General features: G+C 40.7%; 1 protein-coding gene across 8 annotated transcripts in view; it reads left to right on the top strand.

Annotated features, from left to right (window-relative positions):
* The first annotated feature begins 4,660 nt into the window (after positions 1-4,660).
* The window catches only part of EVI5 (ecotropic viral integration site 5), a 205,896-nt gene continuing 194,217 nt past the window's right edge, over positions 4,661-16,339 (top strand). For 4 of the 8 annotated variants that reach the window (XM_045064863.1, XM_045064856.1, XM_045064864.1 and 1 more), the window contains exon 1: positions 4,661-4,680. The gene's annotated coding sequence lies outside the window, so the exon portion shown is untranslated. Of the gene's footprint in view, positions 4,681-8,289; positions 8,709-16,339 lie in introns of those variants that run through there. The other 4 variants (XM_045064857.1, XM_045064861.1, XM_045064858.1 and 1 more) reach the window with 1 other exon arrangement.

Here is a 16,339-nt window from a genome sequence, read left to right as displayed (position 1 = left end):
ACAGAAAACACGAGTCAGATCATGTCACTCTGCTTATTTGTCCCAGTTAGAGTAAAAGATGGCCAGTTAAGCCCCTTATGTTGTCTGGTTCTGCTCTCTTCCTGATTTCATATCCTAGAATTTTCTATTTGGTTCATGCCATTCTAACCACACCACTAGCCTCCTTGTCATTCCTTGGCTTCACTCGGCACATTCCTCCCTCAAAGCTTTTGTACTTGCTTTTTTCTCTGCCTGGGATGTTTGTTGCCAGATGGCTTGCTCTCTAACCACCTTCTTTATGAGGTCTTCCCTGAGTATCCTCCTTAACATAACCCTTCTCCTCATTCCCTTTCCCCTTCCCTGTTTCAGTTTTCTCCATACACTTACACCAACTCATACACATTTTTTATTGCTATTTATGTGTTCAATTTGTCATTTCAACTAAGTCAAATCAAGATCCTTTTTCTTTATTCTCCATTCTTCTCTTCCAAGATGATCTAAATTCCTAAGAAGCTTTCTTTCCTTTTTTTTTTATTGTAGAAAAATAGACATAACATGAAGTTTGCCATTTTAGCCGTTTTTCAGCATATAATTCAGAGACATTGAGTACCTTCCTAATATGGTATAATGATCATGATTATCTAGTTCCAAAACCCTTTCATCACCCCAGCTAGAAATTTTGTGTCCATTTAGCAGTAACTCCTTACTTACCCCTTCCCTGGGCTCTACTAAACTCCAGTCTACCTTATGTCTCTATGAATGACTATTCTAGATACCTCATACCGGTGGAATCATACAACAGTTATTCTTTTATGTCTGGCTTACTTCATTTAGCATAATATTTTCAAGGCTCTTCTGCATTTTAGCATGTATCCACATTTTATCCCCTTTTATGGCTGAATAATATTCAACTGTATGGATATATCATTTTTGGATATGAAATGGATATCATTTCCATATTCAACTGTATGGATATATCATTTTTGGTTTGGTGTCTAGGGTTGTTTTACCTTTTGGCTATTATAAAAAGTACGGCTGTGAACATTGGTGTATCTGTTTGAGTTCCTGTTTCGAATTCCTTTAAGTGGCTTGGAGTAGAATTGCAGGGTCATACGGTAATTTTAGGTATAACTTTTGGAGGAACTGCCAACTCCTTTCCCCAGTGGCATCAGTTTTTACATTCCCACCAGCAATGCACTAGGACTCCAATTTTTTACACATCCTTGCCAACATTTGTGATTTTTTGCTTGTTTCATAATGGCAATCACAGTGGGTATAATGTGACATTTCATTATGGTTTTGATTTGCCTTTCCCTAATGATTGGTAATATTGTGTATCCTTTAAGTGCTTAGTATACCTTTTTTAGAGAAATGTCTATTTAAGTTTTTTGCCTATTTTTTAATTGGCTTATTTTTGTTATTGTTGATTTGTAACAATTCTTTATATAATCTAGGTATTGATCCTTTATCAGAAATATAATTTGAAAGTATTTCTCCCATTCTATGGATTATTTTTTAACTCTTTTGATAGTGTCTTTTGATGTACAAACATTTAAAAATTTTAAAAAGATTTTATTTATTTATTTGGCAGAGAGAGACACAGTGAGAGAGGTAACACAACTTGAGGGAGTGGGAGAGGGAGAAGCAGGCCTTTTGTGGAGCAGCGAGCCCAATTCGGGACTTGATCCTAGGATCCCAGGATCATGACCTGAGCTGAAGGCAGATGCCACCCAGGCACCCTGCAAACATTTTAAATTTTGATTATGTCCAATTTATGTGTATTTTCTTTTGTTCTTTATGTTTTTGGTGTCCTACTTAAAAATCATTGCCAAATACAATGTTACAAAGATTTTTCCCTATTTTTAAAATAAGAGTTTAATAGTTTCAGCTCCTGAGTTTAAGTCTTTGATATTTTGGATTAATTTTTCAATGTGGTATAAGGTGAGGATCCAACTTTATTTTTTTGCATATAGATATTCAGTTTTCCTACTACATATTTTTTACTTATAGTACATATCTATTTATTGTCTGCTTATTCCCACTCTAATTTAAGCTCCATCATGTAGGGTTTATGTTTGTTTTTGTCACTGATAGGCTGATTATCTATTGCTATTCTATTTATTGCAATTTGTGGTTAAAAAAAAACCCACCCCAAAATTTAGTGCCATAAAACAACATTTTTATAATAAAATAAATTTTTATAATTTATAAAATAACATTTTATAATAAATAAACATTTATTATCTCTTAAATTTTTTCTTCTTCTTCTTTTTTAAGATTTTATTTTTAACTAATCTCTACATCCAATGTGGGGTTCAAACTCACAACCCTGAGATTAAAAGTCCCATGCTCCACCAACTGAGCCAGCCAGTGTCCTTCTCTTACAGTTTCTATGAGTTAGGAATTTGGGAACAGCTTTCTGACTGGTGCTGGCTTAGGGTTTCACATGAGATTCAGACATATGTCCTTTGAAGATGTTCTCTGGGGTGGCTGAACAATCCACTTCCACTGTGGCTCAGTGAGTAGCCATCAGGTTTGTCCTCGGTGCTATGGAATTTTTTCTTCAAAGAGTTCCACACACATGGTGGCTGGCTTCCCCCAAAGCTTTCATTCTAAGAGAACAAGGCAAAAACTCCAGTGTCCTGATAAACTAGCCTCCGAGGTTGTACTCTATCTCTTTTGCGCTATTTTATTGGTTACATAGACCAGCCCTCATTCAACGTGCAAGGGTCTGTACAAGCGCATGAAGAACAGGCAGCAAAAATCACTGGGCCAAAGTAGAGGATGGCTATCAAATGTACCTAGAATAGCGCCTGTCAAAATGACCAGGGTTGTTTTTTTTTTAAGTTTTTATTTATTTATTTGACAGAGAGAGACACCGTGAGACGGGGAACACAAGCAGGGGGAGTGGGAGAAGGAGAAGCAGAACTCCCGCCGAGCAGGGAGCCTGATGTGGGGCTCTATCCCAGGACCCTGGGATCATGACCTGAGCCGAAGGCAAATGCTCAACGACTGAGCCACCCAGGCCCCCAAAATAACTAGCTTTAATAAGTATTATATAATATATATGAGGCTTGGGAAAAGCAGGACTGACTGTAATCAGGGATTCTAATATCTTCAGGATGTTCTCCATCTCATTTTTGTTTCTCTGACTATAGTCTGGGTCTTTGTGTTCATACCTTTAGAGCTTCATAATGAGAAGGCAAAGAAAGGGACTTTACTTGTGCAGGTCTGGTTTGAAAAACCCCAGGGCACAACTCTCTCAGGCCCCCTTAACGCAGTCAGTGTGGTCTTGGGGTCATATGATTGATTTAGCTTGTGTCAGGTACCTACACCTATTAATAGAACATGGACGGGGGTGTAAGCAAATAAAAATAGTACAACTCCTTGGACAGGGTTAGATACTCCCCATTTTCTATGTTTCCACCATAACATATCTCCATATGATAGAATATATCATTATTGTCTATTTATTTGTTATGTCTCTTTTCTACATCAGACTATATGTTCTTACATTAGAGCCTGAACACCGGTACTACATTTTTGTAACTCTAAACAATATAGGCTTTGTAGTGAAGAGAGACTTATCTTGCATTTTTGCTTTTCTTTTTATTGTCATTGTGACTTTGGATCAGTCTTAGTTTCCTCATCTTGTGAATGGGCCTAATGATGGCTGCCTCACTTGAAAGCACATAATGTTATTGCTGACATGTAGTAAGTGAGAGTTTTAGTTATAGTTCCTCTTCTTAGGAAAGTACTTGACACAACTGTAGATACTTAGTATATTTGTGGTGAATGAATGAATGAATGAGAGAGTAAATAAATGAAACATGCCTAGTGACTTGCTTGGGATTCACTTGTAAATGAAGATCATAATAGGATTATGGTGAAGTTTAAGTTAGAGGATAGATGAAAAGTGCTTCAAAGCCCAACTCATGGTAAGACTTCTAAAAAAAAGCTATCATTATTAGAGAGGCAATCTTCTAAAATTAACATATCTTATTGGATCTCTTTCGAGAGAATGGGAGAATAACGGAGAATAGAATATGTCCATTTAGCTATCTCTCACAACACATCACTTGCTTCTGTATTTCACAGTAAAATCTCAATTAATAGTCCTGAGTAATACAAATGCAATATCCATTAATAGGACACAATAGCCTGAAGTATTCCAAGAGCCAAAGAGTTAAAAAAAAAACCAAAAACCCAAAAGGTAAATTCTACCAGATTAAGAACATTGTCTAGTGTCGAATTCTAGGAGCTGAAACTACTTAATATTTGGCAGCTTCTAGCCCATGCCTCAGAATCAACATCCCAAATACAACAGTTTATAGACAGCTGTCATTCTGAGACAAGTCAAGTCATTTAAGGAAGGAGGGAGAAAGGAAGAAAGGACGCAGGGAAGGAAAGGTGAAAAAAAAAACCCAAAATCGACTAGTTTCTCAAAAGACCAAAAAGTGTTGGTTACTGCATTTCTAGTCCCCCACATTCCCCAGCTTCCCTTGAAGGTCCTACCTAACAAATGTATAAGATGGAACCGAAAGGGTGTTAAGTGGGTGGATCCCAGTGGCGCTGCCATTGTAAACACTCCCTGTGAGTCAGCTATAAATTCAATTCAAATCCCCAGGCTCCACATCTTCTCTGCTTATCATGGTTACCACCAAAATGACGGCTGCCTTTAGAAATGCTAATGGGAAACAGGTAACTGCCGACAATGTTTGATTTTATATCAAAACATATAAAAATGTAAGCACTGGAACAGGAAATATTTTGCTACTGAGCTAGGGTTTATATACTTTGCTTAGTCTTCGAAACACAGGAACAGCTTGTTAACACTTCCTCAGTTTTATTTTAAGAATGTTATTGTATTATGGCCATTTGAGGGATTAACAAGAATTTATGGAACATTAGGTTTAATTTCACACCATAGGAAAGGTATTTTAGTAACTGACTTTTTGTAATTCAATACTGTTTCTTTACCTTGCTGTAATTGGCTACTGGTTATCTTTTTTGAGGGTACATTCTCAGAGGAGACCTGAGGAATCCATAAGGCCTTCAAATTTCTCAGGTGGAGAGAAAGGACAGCTGAGAAAATGACTGGGTCACCATGGGATTCATTCACAAGTTCCATCTGGTAGCAATGTTGAAGGTTGTGTGGTCTTTCAGTGATGACTTCAGCAACCATTGCTTCCCTGTTGTTAGGGGAGCACAGTTCATAAAAAAAGCTAAATTAGGGGCACCTGGTTGGCTCAGTAGGTTTAAGCCTCTGCCTTGGGCTCAGGTCATGCATGATCTCAGGGTCCTGGGATCGAGCCCAGCATCTTGGCTCTCTGCTCAGCGGGGAGTCTGCTTCCTCCTCTCTCTCTGCCTGCCTCTCTGCCTACTTGTGATCTCTCTGTCAAATAAATAAATAAATATAATCTTAAAAATTATTCCAAACTTTTGAGCCAGAGAGCTGGTTCTTTTACCACAGCTGTGGCAGATATAATCTCTACCTATGCACAAAGAGCCAAGAGATGGCAATAGAATTGTGCGCCTCTTAACAAGTTCTTTCCTAAGATAACAAGTCTAGCAAACAAATGAAATGTGTTAGATATGAGGTTAAAGCCATTCTTATAACCTCATTACACTAAGAAGCCACAGCTTTGGTGTTTCATTGAATTTGGATTTATGTTGTGGAAAGCAATAAGCCAAGTGAAATAGGACTTCCCTATTTCATCATGAGCCTTTATTTTTCGAAAGCAAGATATTTTGAACATTAGCTGGGAGTCTCAATGGAGTATTGCTTCTCGTTTTTCTAGAACAGTGCTGCCAGGAGAACTTTCTGAGAGATGGAAATGTTCTATATCTGTGCTGTCCAAGATAGTAGCCAGTAGCCACATATGGCTACTACTGAGCTCTTGAAATGTGTGACTGCAAAGGGGAAACTGAAATTTTAATTTAAGTTGAAATGTAAACAATCACATGAGCCTAGTGGCTGCTGTTTGGGACAGTGCAGTCCTAGAATGTAACTGAGATGCCCTGGTTCTCTAAGGAAACCCCAAATGTCAGATGCCCAGGGTAAGGGTGGGTGTTGTTCACAAATGGGGTTGACTCCACTGGTGACTTCCTCTTCCGTGTTCTGGGTAGTTTTTGCCTCTCAGGAGAATACCTCTTTTGCTTTTTATTTCTGTGAGCAATGACTCACACGGGTGACTTATAAAACACCTTTGGCAGTTGAGAGCATGGTGTTCTGAGATTTAACCCTTGCCAGGTTTAGAGAGAACATAGTTCAGGTCCTCTCCTGTACGGTTGACACAAATCAATGCCAAGGGGGTACAGCATTAGAACATAGAAAACTTTTGAATTGCTAACCAAATTTCCCTCTAATTTAACTTTCTCCAAGCAGGGTGCCACTGCCCACTGCACCCATGCTTCCTCTATTTTGAAGTTTCAGAGTGTGAACAGTGGAGAGGTGGAGAGCTGGAGCAGAGGTGGTGTTGGTGTGAAATTCACATGGTAGAATTTCGCTTACGCAAGTGTTCAAGCTCTTTGAGAGATCAGAATTAGCTATTTCTCTGTTGGATTGAGCTATTTCAGTGAAAAGTTCAAGTGTAAGCTCTTTCATCAAATAAATTGAGTGAGAAAAGGAAACGAGTAAACCAGGGAGATTACTAGAGGGTCAGAGCTAATGGTATAAGCTTCTCTCCTCAGGCCATTTAAGATAAAATATCTCAGACATTTAACACAGCAGTGGTTATTTAGGTTATTTGGAATGTGTGTGTGTACATTATATATATATGTGTATATATACATATACTCACACACATATATATACACATATATAAAAATAGGAAGTAGAGTTCCTGTATACTTACATATACATGTATGTACATCGTGTGTGTGTATAGGTAGAGATAAGAGCTGACTGAAGTCAGAAGGATGAAAGTTGGAGAAGCTCTCCAGGCATTGAGGAAAACATATGCACAAGCTCTGTGGAGGGAAGAAGATTTGAAGGATCAGAAGAGGCCACTATGGCTGGAAGAGAGTCAGCAGGATGGAAGAGACAGCAGTAGTTTGAGAAGTGAGAAGAGGTGAGAGAAGAGATGCGCAAGGCTCCTGACCATGTAGGGCTTGGGTAGTTAAGGGTTTTGTCTAAGAGAATGGGAAGCTAGTGATTGGTTTACCTAGAAGTGACAGGGTCACATAGCCTTCTGTGTGGTGAAGAGATGAGAGGGGAACTAGGGCACATATGGGTAAGCCTTTGAGAAGAGTAGGTTAGGCACTCCTTCACCCTCACCCATGTAGCTTGGATTAGGGTGGTGATGGAGGAGATACAAGAGAATAGATTCAAGGAAAATTTCAGAGCTAAAATCAACAGGATTTGCTGATAGATGTACTATATAGAGGGAAAAGTAGATTTTCAAGCTATCTTTTAAGTTTCTTATACAAAATGTGTTCTGTTTCAATAAAATTGTTGATTGAAGTTAACTTTAAATAACGGCCTGACCTAAAAGTTATGAAAAATTTTGCCTCAAAAAATTTCAAGATTTCTAAGTTTTTTAGCTAGGTGGAGGGCATGGCTCTACTTCCTCTATTTTAGTATTTCCTAAGCCTGTTTTTAAAAAAAATGTGGAGTTTTTCTTTTTCTGAAATGCTTACTACAGTGGAATCCCTTCCGGAGACTGCAAATTTATATCAGAAAATAACCACGGACTATCTAGTTTCTAGGCAAACAATTTGGAGGTTAATTTTTGTGTGTGTGTGTGTGCTGATAATTACTGTCATTTTGTAATTTATAAATGTATAATGAAAGTAATTTATACTATCTTCATTATTTTTCTTCCCCGTTTTTCCTGGAGTTGGACCGGAATTAGTAGATAGTTTCTGTCCCAAACTAAGTACTTCTAAGAATTTCTTCGTTGGTATTGGATGGTTGCCCGGCTGGACCTCATACGTTTGTGCCTATGCTCTGCCCCCTGTCGGACTCTGCACAAACCCAGTGCGTCGAGACGACTGAAGGTAGAGGGATTTGCAATCACAAGTGCTATTTGCACCTTGATTATTGTTTTTGAGAGTGACCTAGGTCACCTGTCGGGGAGCTTGGAAGGCCTTTCGGAAGCCTGTGCGTCGGCGTCGCGTGCCCGCGGCCTGGGAGGCCCGTGGGCGACGCGGTAGCTCGAGGCCCTCAGCCCCGAGCTAGGGGTCTTCTCGGGCCCCTGAAGAGGTGTGTCCTGAGCAGCTTTTCCATGCCAGGGGCGGTCCAAGAGACTGGGGAAGTCTGCAATTTGTAAGGCCGAGGGCTGGCGCTTTGAAAGAGAGGCGGAGGAGGGAGCGGGATTTCCCCGCCCCCGATCCCCACGGCCCAATCCCTTCGGCTTCTCCTTTTCTCCACCGGCCGCCCGGCCCCTAACCTGCTCGAACCCATTATGCGGTAGAGGCGGCCGGTCTCTTTAAGGCCCTGCCGCGCCTGCGCCTTGGGCTTTCCTGACGCGGCGGGCCGGACCCTGGAGGAGCCAGCGGGCGGGCAGGGTAGGGGTCGGGTAGTAGTTAAAGCAGTCGCGGCGCCCGGAGGCGTGCGTGAGGGTCGGTGGCGACTCTGAGCTCTCGAGTGAGCGCGGTGCTCCGGAGCGGGCGGAGAGGACGGCCCGCGGAGCCGGAGCGGGGCCGAGGCGCTGAGACGCGGCGGCGAGGCTGCCGGCTGCATGGGAAGTTAATGTTTACGGCGGAGTCCACCCAACGTTTCCAAGGTGAGCGGCGCCGCGCCAGGCCGGGCGGGCCGGGAGGCCAGACGAGCTGCGAGCTCGGGTTCTGCGGGGCGCACGACGGGGCCGGGGCGCGGCGAGTGGGGCCGCCACCAAACTTGCGGCACGAGCGGGGCGGGCGTGCCCGGCCCCGCTGGGGCCTAAGTTCCCTGAGGCCGCGGCGGCCCGGGACCCTCCTCCCGTGGGCGCTGGGGAGGAAACTCGCCAACGGGTCTTCCAGGAGAGTCCCCGGGAGGTGGAGAGACCGGGCAGCTTCGGGGTAGTTCCTCACTAATCCTGTGTTGGGTGGGGGGAGATACTGACCTTTCACCCCCACCCTGGAGGCCAGAAGATCGTTCTCTTTGGGTGTCCTGATGGAGTGAGACCGCCCGCACCCCTTACTTGCGAAGTTGGCGTCTTGATTTGGCCCCCGGGATTCTCCGCAGGGCCGCGCTCCAGGCAGGTGATGGGCTAGCCAGGTGTGCTAGGTGACTCCCAAGGATGTACTTGGAGAGCGTTTGTAACCATCGCTGAATCACCTTATGACTAGCGGGGCAAGCCTCAAATTAACCGCAGAATTTCCGGTAGATTGGAGTGTGGTGCTGGTGTTTGCTTTAGAATTGCCGTGATTTCTTTGTGTCTGTCTGTTTGGGGGCATCTTAGATCAAGCCGGTTGTCATCCGTTCACCGAGGAGTTAACCAAAACTTTTGCAATGGTACCTTTGCTTTTCTCCTATCCGTTGCTGTTAGAGGTGACTTTGAAAAGCATTTTCTTGCAAAGATAATCTTTTCTTTGGTTTACAGTGTAGAACAATAAACCCCTTTCTTCTGTGAAAGAAATCCAGTGCTTCTTGAAGTTCAAGAAAAACTGTGGGTTGGTAGTTTTTACCTTTGTTCTGGACTGATACGTGTTAGTGCCCCCCCCCCCCTTTTCTTTCTTTTTTGGTTTTTAATTTTATTAGTAAACTTTCTTGAGTTTACCTGAGGCTCCTTTTCTGTTCTAAAGTGCTGGCCCAAGGTCTCTGAGATCTTTGTGTCAAGGAAACTTAGAAAACTTATTGAATATACAGAAAAAGTGCACAATCCTGAGTGCAGGTAAAGAATTTTTACCGTCACAGATCAAGAAACAGAATATTTCTAGGTTGGGATTTATACCTAGGAGTGGAATTGTTGGTTTGTGAGATATGTGAATGACAAAACTTTAGTATTACTTACTGTTGAACATTTTCCAAAGTGGTTGAGCTAATTAGCAGGGAATGATAATTCAATTACTCCACATTCTTGCTGATGCTTGTCGGTTGGAAACATTTTTGCTATTCTGGTTGAGGTGCAGTAATATATTGGTGTGGTTTTATTTTACATTTTCATGATTGTAGTTTTATCTTTTATTGGCCATTTATATATCTTCTTTTGTGAGATGTCTGTCTTATTTTTTTTTATTTGCGGTTTTATGAATAAGAGTTCTTTCTGGAAGGTATGCACACACACACCTCTATCTATAAACTATACATAATTTATCTTATTCCACTCTGTCTTTTCACTCTTTTAATTTTTTTTTAAATATTTTATTTATTTATTTGACAGACAGAGATCACAAGTAGGCAGAGAGGCAGGCAGAGAGAGAGAGAGAGAGAGGAGGAAGCAGGCTCCCCACGGAGCAGAGAGCCTGATGTGGGACTTGATCCCAGGACCCTGAGACCATGACCATAACCCACTGAGCCACCCAGGCGCCCCCTTTTTTGAAGGATGAACAACTTTAATTTTAATGAAATATATTTACTGTTTTTCTTTATGAGTACTGCTTTCTGTGGCCTATTTAAGACATTTTGCCTAGCCTAAGAATATGAAGATATTTTTGTGTGTTTCTTACAGAAGTTTTATTTTGTTTTACTTTCCACATTTAAGATGTACAATTTACAGTAAATTTCAGATGGATTGTAAGGGGTCAATATTCACTTTTAACGAGGTGGATATCTTTTTGATCCAGCACCATTTTTGGAAACTGCCTTACTTGTCCTTCTGCACTATGTGGCACTTTAATAAATCAGATGACTGTTTAAGTGTGGCTCTCTTTCTGGAAACTCTATTCTGTTTTATTGGTCTATTTGTTATCCTTGCACCGGTATCATTGTATTAATTAATTAATGTAACTGTATAATAAACTTTGATATGTGATAGTATAAGGCCTCCAACTTTGTTTTTTGATACTGGGCAGTTCTTGGCTCTTAGCATTTCTGTATAAATTTCAGAATCTTCTTGTCAATTTCAACAAATTTTGAAAATTGGAATTGAATCTATACATATATCGATTTGGAGAGTATCTTAATATTGGGTTTTCCAGTTTATGAGCATGGCATATACCTGTATTTATTTAAGGCCTTTTAAAATTTCAATAATTTCGGGGCGCCTGGGTGGCTCAGTGGGTTAATTAAGCCGCTGCCTTCGGCTCAGGTCATGATCTCAGGGTCCTGGGATCAAGACCCGCGTCGGTCTCTCTGTTCAGCAGGAGCCTGCTTCCCTTCCTCTCTCTCTCTGCCTGCCTCTCTGCCTACTTGTGATCTCTCTCTCTGTCAAATAAACAAACAAATAAATCTTAAAAAAAAAAAATTTCAGGGGCACCTGGGTGGCTCAGTGGGTTGAGCCTCTGCCTTCGGCTCAGGTCATGGTCCCGGGGTCCTGGGATCGAGCCCCACATCGGGCTCCCTGCAGCGCAGAGAGCCTGCTTCCTCCTCTCTCTCTGCCTGCCTCTCTGCCTACTTGTGATCTCTGTCAGATAAATAAAAAATCTAAAAAAAAAAAAATTTCAATAATTTGTAGTTTTCTGTGTAAAAGTTTTGGACATCTTTTATTTATTCTTAGGTATTTGAAATTTTTTGGTGTTATTGTGAATGATACTTTAAAATATTTGTGGCCAGTATGTAGAAGTGCAGTCGATCCATGTGTTTAATCTTCATTCAGGACCTAATCCAAATTATACCTCGTATGTTCTACTTTTCCAAGTTGGTTCGTTCTTTCTTTCTTTCTTTCTTTCTTTCTTTCTTTCTTTTTTTTTTGGTGTGGTGTCTAGGACCAATTAAGGAGTTATAGAGTGTTTAGTATATTGACAATGTCTGTGTTGGGCCATTGCTGATACAAAGCTGATTAAAATGCAGCTCCTGCCCTTAAGGGGTTTAGAGTCTAGGAAGGATAAGTGGAAATCCAAAAAGAGACCTTTATCCTCCACTGTAAGTGCTATTATGAAAATTGGTTTGGCAGCATACAAAAAGGACATTTAAATCAAACTGGGCAGGGGTGGGAGTCGGGAAGGTAATCACTGGCTCCCACTGTCCTGAGGGCTGAGCAGAGATGTGGCTGTGGGTAGGTAGGGGCTGCTATTCACTATACGTGCTTCTGCTTAACTCTTTGGCTTTCTGCCTTAGCCTCACTCCACTCTTTGGAGTCTGGAGTCTCTCCATGTTAGTGTTTCTAGGGAATAAATTTATGAGATGGTATAAATGAAGGAAACTATAGGATCTGTATAATACAGATGGATGTAGACTTTACATTACTAACCTGCTCTTCAGCCCCACATCTCTCTCCCACTGACCACATACCATCTAGAGACTCTCAGCTCTTGAGCCTTCCTGGGGTTCTGTGATTGAGGCATATCAGCTACTTGACCATATTCCTTATGCAGGCCTGTAAGTTTGGCTTCATCTCCTCTACCCAATTAACATGTTCTTCTCTTTCTCATTTCATGGATGCCATATCTTATCTGTCTGAGAATGTTAAAGATAATTTCTTTAAGCTTTCTTTTCCTTGCATAGTTTGTTTCCTCTAAGTTACTTTTTTACTGTTTGGTGTAGCCTCAGCAATTAAGGCCCTCCTCAGAGTTTTGATAATCCGTGGTTGGTTGTTTATGAGTGAGAGTGGGCATCTAAAAGTTGATAGGAAGCCCTGAGTTTGTAGATTGGGTTAATTGACTTTCAGTTTTACTCTAGAATCTGCATAGAACAGTGGTTCTCAATTTTGGTTGCACATTAGAATCACATAGCCCCGCGCCGGGGGGCTTTAAAAATTCTAGGTTGTGTGCTCGTGCGCTCGGGCGCGTGTGCTTGAGCTCACACACACACACACACACACACACTGCAAAACCAAACAGCAGAATCTCTGAGGTTAGGACCCAGGTAGCAATATTTTTTAAACAATTAGGTAAGATTGCATTGCAGTTTGATTTTTGTCATGTGTACACCTGTGTTACCAGCACAGGATACAAATTATTGTGAAAACCTTAGAAAATTGTTTATATCCCTTTGTTTTTGTCTTCCCCACTCCCTGCCCAGAGGCAACCACTATTCTGATTTCTATCTCCATAGATTAACATCAGTAGGTGATTCCCTTGTGTGGCCAAGATTGAAGCCATTGGTTTGGGTGGACTGTTTGAAGCTATTCCAGTGTCTCTGACTTTTTGGTCTGGTGGGATTTCCCTGTGAGTCTCTTCCAATTTTTGCTTGGAGGATAGAGGTTTGGTTGCCAATGATCTGAGAAGTCAAGAAGGAGGGCTGAATAATGAACTGTACAACATTTAGTATATAAGGTCACATAATTTGCCTCTTTTTCTTGGGATACCTGTGTCTTCTACCATGTATGGTTTATCCTTTTGAGAGAATAAATCTCCCATCAGCTGCTGCATTGAGGAAGGGCCACTTAGTAGCTTAGAGGAGAAATGGGGTCTAGGTTTCTAACTGTTCACAGCTTTCACCTGAACCTTTCTTACTTTACTGTCCCCTCTTTGTTCTGGCATCCCTGAGCCTTTTGAGGATTGTATGGTATAAATTGGGCTTGTTCTAAGTTGCCAGCACTGCTGGTTTATAATTTGGCTGTCTTTGACAAAATCAGTTACCACTCCTCCATCTTTTCAGCTTCCAAAATTTTATTGCCATCATCTCTTCCTCCATTCTCCTGTCCTTGTGGTTTATGAGCTAAAAACAGAACACAACAACAGCATTTTCTTTATCCTTGTTTTAGTAGAGTTTTGGGGAGGGAAGAAAATGAGTTGTATATGTTCAATCTGCCAGCTTAACCTGGAAGTCCATCATCTGCTTTTCTTTATCCAAAAATGTGTTGCCATCTGCTGTTCACTGTTGTATCCTACTTGGAAGGTTATATCTTTTAAATCTTTTTGTTTTCTCTTAGGCTAAAGTTATACAGTTTAAAGTATTTCCCTTTAAATTATGTCCATCCTTTTCTGTGCTAAAATGTTCTTTTTCATAAGAAATTTGTGGTGTGTGTTTGTTTTCTGTAATGTCCTTATTTGGCAATGTAAAAAGCTGCAGTCCCATTTTGCTCTTCAAATTAATTTTTGACAAGTTTTGTGAAATACAAAAGTCTGCTTAATATTGCCCACAATTCCCAGTGGCCTTTTTGCTCCTCCACCAATTATTTTCCTTTTGTTTGCATATAAAATTAAAATATAAATAAAAGATAACATTATCAGTTATTACTATCTATCTTGGTGATTTGCTAGTCCTTCCTCTTGGAAACATGGAGGTTAATTAATGTTTTGTAGATAGAACCTCTTGACTGTGGCCCCATATGTGTTTGCTCAGAAAGGATCATTCCATTTCTCATTATTTAAGATTGCCTGGTGTTGTATTTGTTGCATTAACAGCTCTTATTTTAATAGTATCTGTACTTGAAGAGAGCTTTCCCCTGCTTGTGCAGTTTGCAGTTTATCCCTTAAGTGGCCAAAGATAATGTGGGTTTAGTGCTTGTTAATTGTTCTTTGTACTAATCCAGCCCTCACAGTTGTACTCTGAAAAATGTTCCCTGAAGCTGGTCAAACTGGCTATTATCTGGGTCTTCATTGTTGGTTTTGTTATTCATTGTCTTGTGGGTTCATGATTAGGACTCTCTTCTTGAGGAACTGATGGTTCCTGTGTTCTTGGAAGGGACCTTGATGAGAGATAGGAACAGAGCTGGCTTTATTAGCAATCATTTTTGTTTTTCATAGGAAAGTGCAAGCACTGATGTAAAAGTGAAGATGGGGATTTTGTCTAACTTTGAGTTGGTGTTTAAATGATTAATAGCTGGGGTGCCTGGGTGGCTCAGTGGGTTAAAGCCTCTGCCTTCTGCTCAGGTCATGATTCCAGGGTCCTGGGATCGAGCCCCACATCCATCTCTCTGCTCCATGGGGAGCCTGCTTCCTCCTCTATCTCCGCCTGCCTCTCTGCCTACTTGTGATCTCTGTCTGTCAAATAAATAAATAAAATCTTAAAAAAAAAAAAGATTAATAGCTGTCTTTTTTTGGCCTGGTACAGATCTTTTATTATGTCAGAAATGAATCCAGCATTCTCATAGATTATGGTAGTAGGTTTATTAGATTAATGTTAATAGATACTGGATAAAAGCAAACTTTCAATGAACAATTGTGTAATATGATGTTTAAATGAGTTACATGAGAGAAAGAAGAAAAATTTATTATCTTCAGATGTACCAGAAACCAGAATAGTTTAGAAGACAACTGGTGAGAAGATAGAGCTTTAAGTAAATTGAAAATGAATTTTAGGGAGTAAGCCCATGAGAATATTTATCTGAACAGATGAGCACAGAGTTAAATATTTTACTGCCTTTCTGAAAATGTGGAGAAGCTGCTTTTCTAATGTCAGATGAGCAAGGTTTATAAAGGTTGTCAAGCATGATAGTACATTTCTTTTTTTTTTTTTTTTAAGATTTTATTTATTTATTTGACAGAGAGAGATCACAGGTAGGTAGAGAGGCTGGCAGAGAGAGAGAGAGGGAAGCAGGCTCCCTGCTGAACAGAGAGCCCGATGTGGGACTCGATCCCAGGACTCTGAGATCATGACCTGAGCCGAAGGCAGCGGCTTAATCCACTGAGCCATCCAGGCGCCCATGATAGTACATTTCAATGTAACGTACAGGATTGGAAAAATGAATCAGTAAGTGATCTAGAATTTTAAAGAAGTTACAAAATTATCAATAAGCCATTAAGAACCAAAGATAACACATATTGAGCATCTCCTATGTGTCAAACATAATGATTGGTATTGGGAAGGTAATGGTAATCCATTCTACATAGATAAAATCCTTGCTCCCACAAAATTTACAAACTATGGGAAGGCACAGTTGATGTATTGTGTCTGAGTGAGGTGTAAAATAAAAAAGGTAATTAAGTGATTAATTTGTCTTAAATCTATAACTAGTAAGGGAAAATGCTAAGTGAAGTAGGTTTTAAATCTTAATATTAGCTTTAAAAGTTTTTGGGGTAGGGGCGCCTGGGTGGCTCAGTGGATTAAGCCGCTGCCTTCGGCTCAGGTCATGATCTCAGGGTCCTGGGATCGAGTCCCACATTGGGCTCTCTGCTCAGCAGGGAGCCTGCTTCCCTCTCCCTCTCTCTCTCTGGCTGCCTCTCTGTCTACTTGTGATTTCTCTCTGTCAAATAAATAAATCTTTAAAAAAAAAAAAAAGTTTTTGGGGTAAATTTATATATAGTGAAATGCATAGAGCTTACCTATACAATGCAGTGAGTTTTTTGATAAATGTATATGCCTTCATGACCGCCCCCCGCCCCCACCCTCGTAATCCCTCAGGATTCTTTTATGTTCTTGAACTTCACATAAAAATAGAATAAATTAATG

Source organism: Mustela putorius, unplaced genomic scaffold (genome assembly GCF_011764305.1).
Source record: "Mustela putorius furo isolate JIRA1106 unplaced genomic scaffold, ASM1176430v1.1 tig00003853_pilon_pilon_pilon, whole genome shotgun sequence".
NCBI lineage: Eukaryota > Metazoa > Chordata > Mammalia > Carnivora > Mustelidae > Mustela > Mustela putorius.
This window is presented reverse-complemented; position numbering and strand designations above follow the sequence as displayed.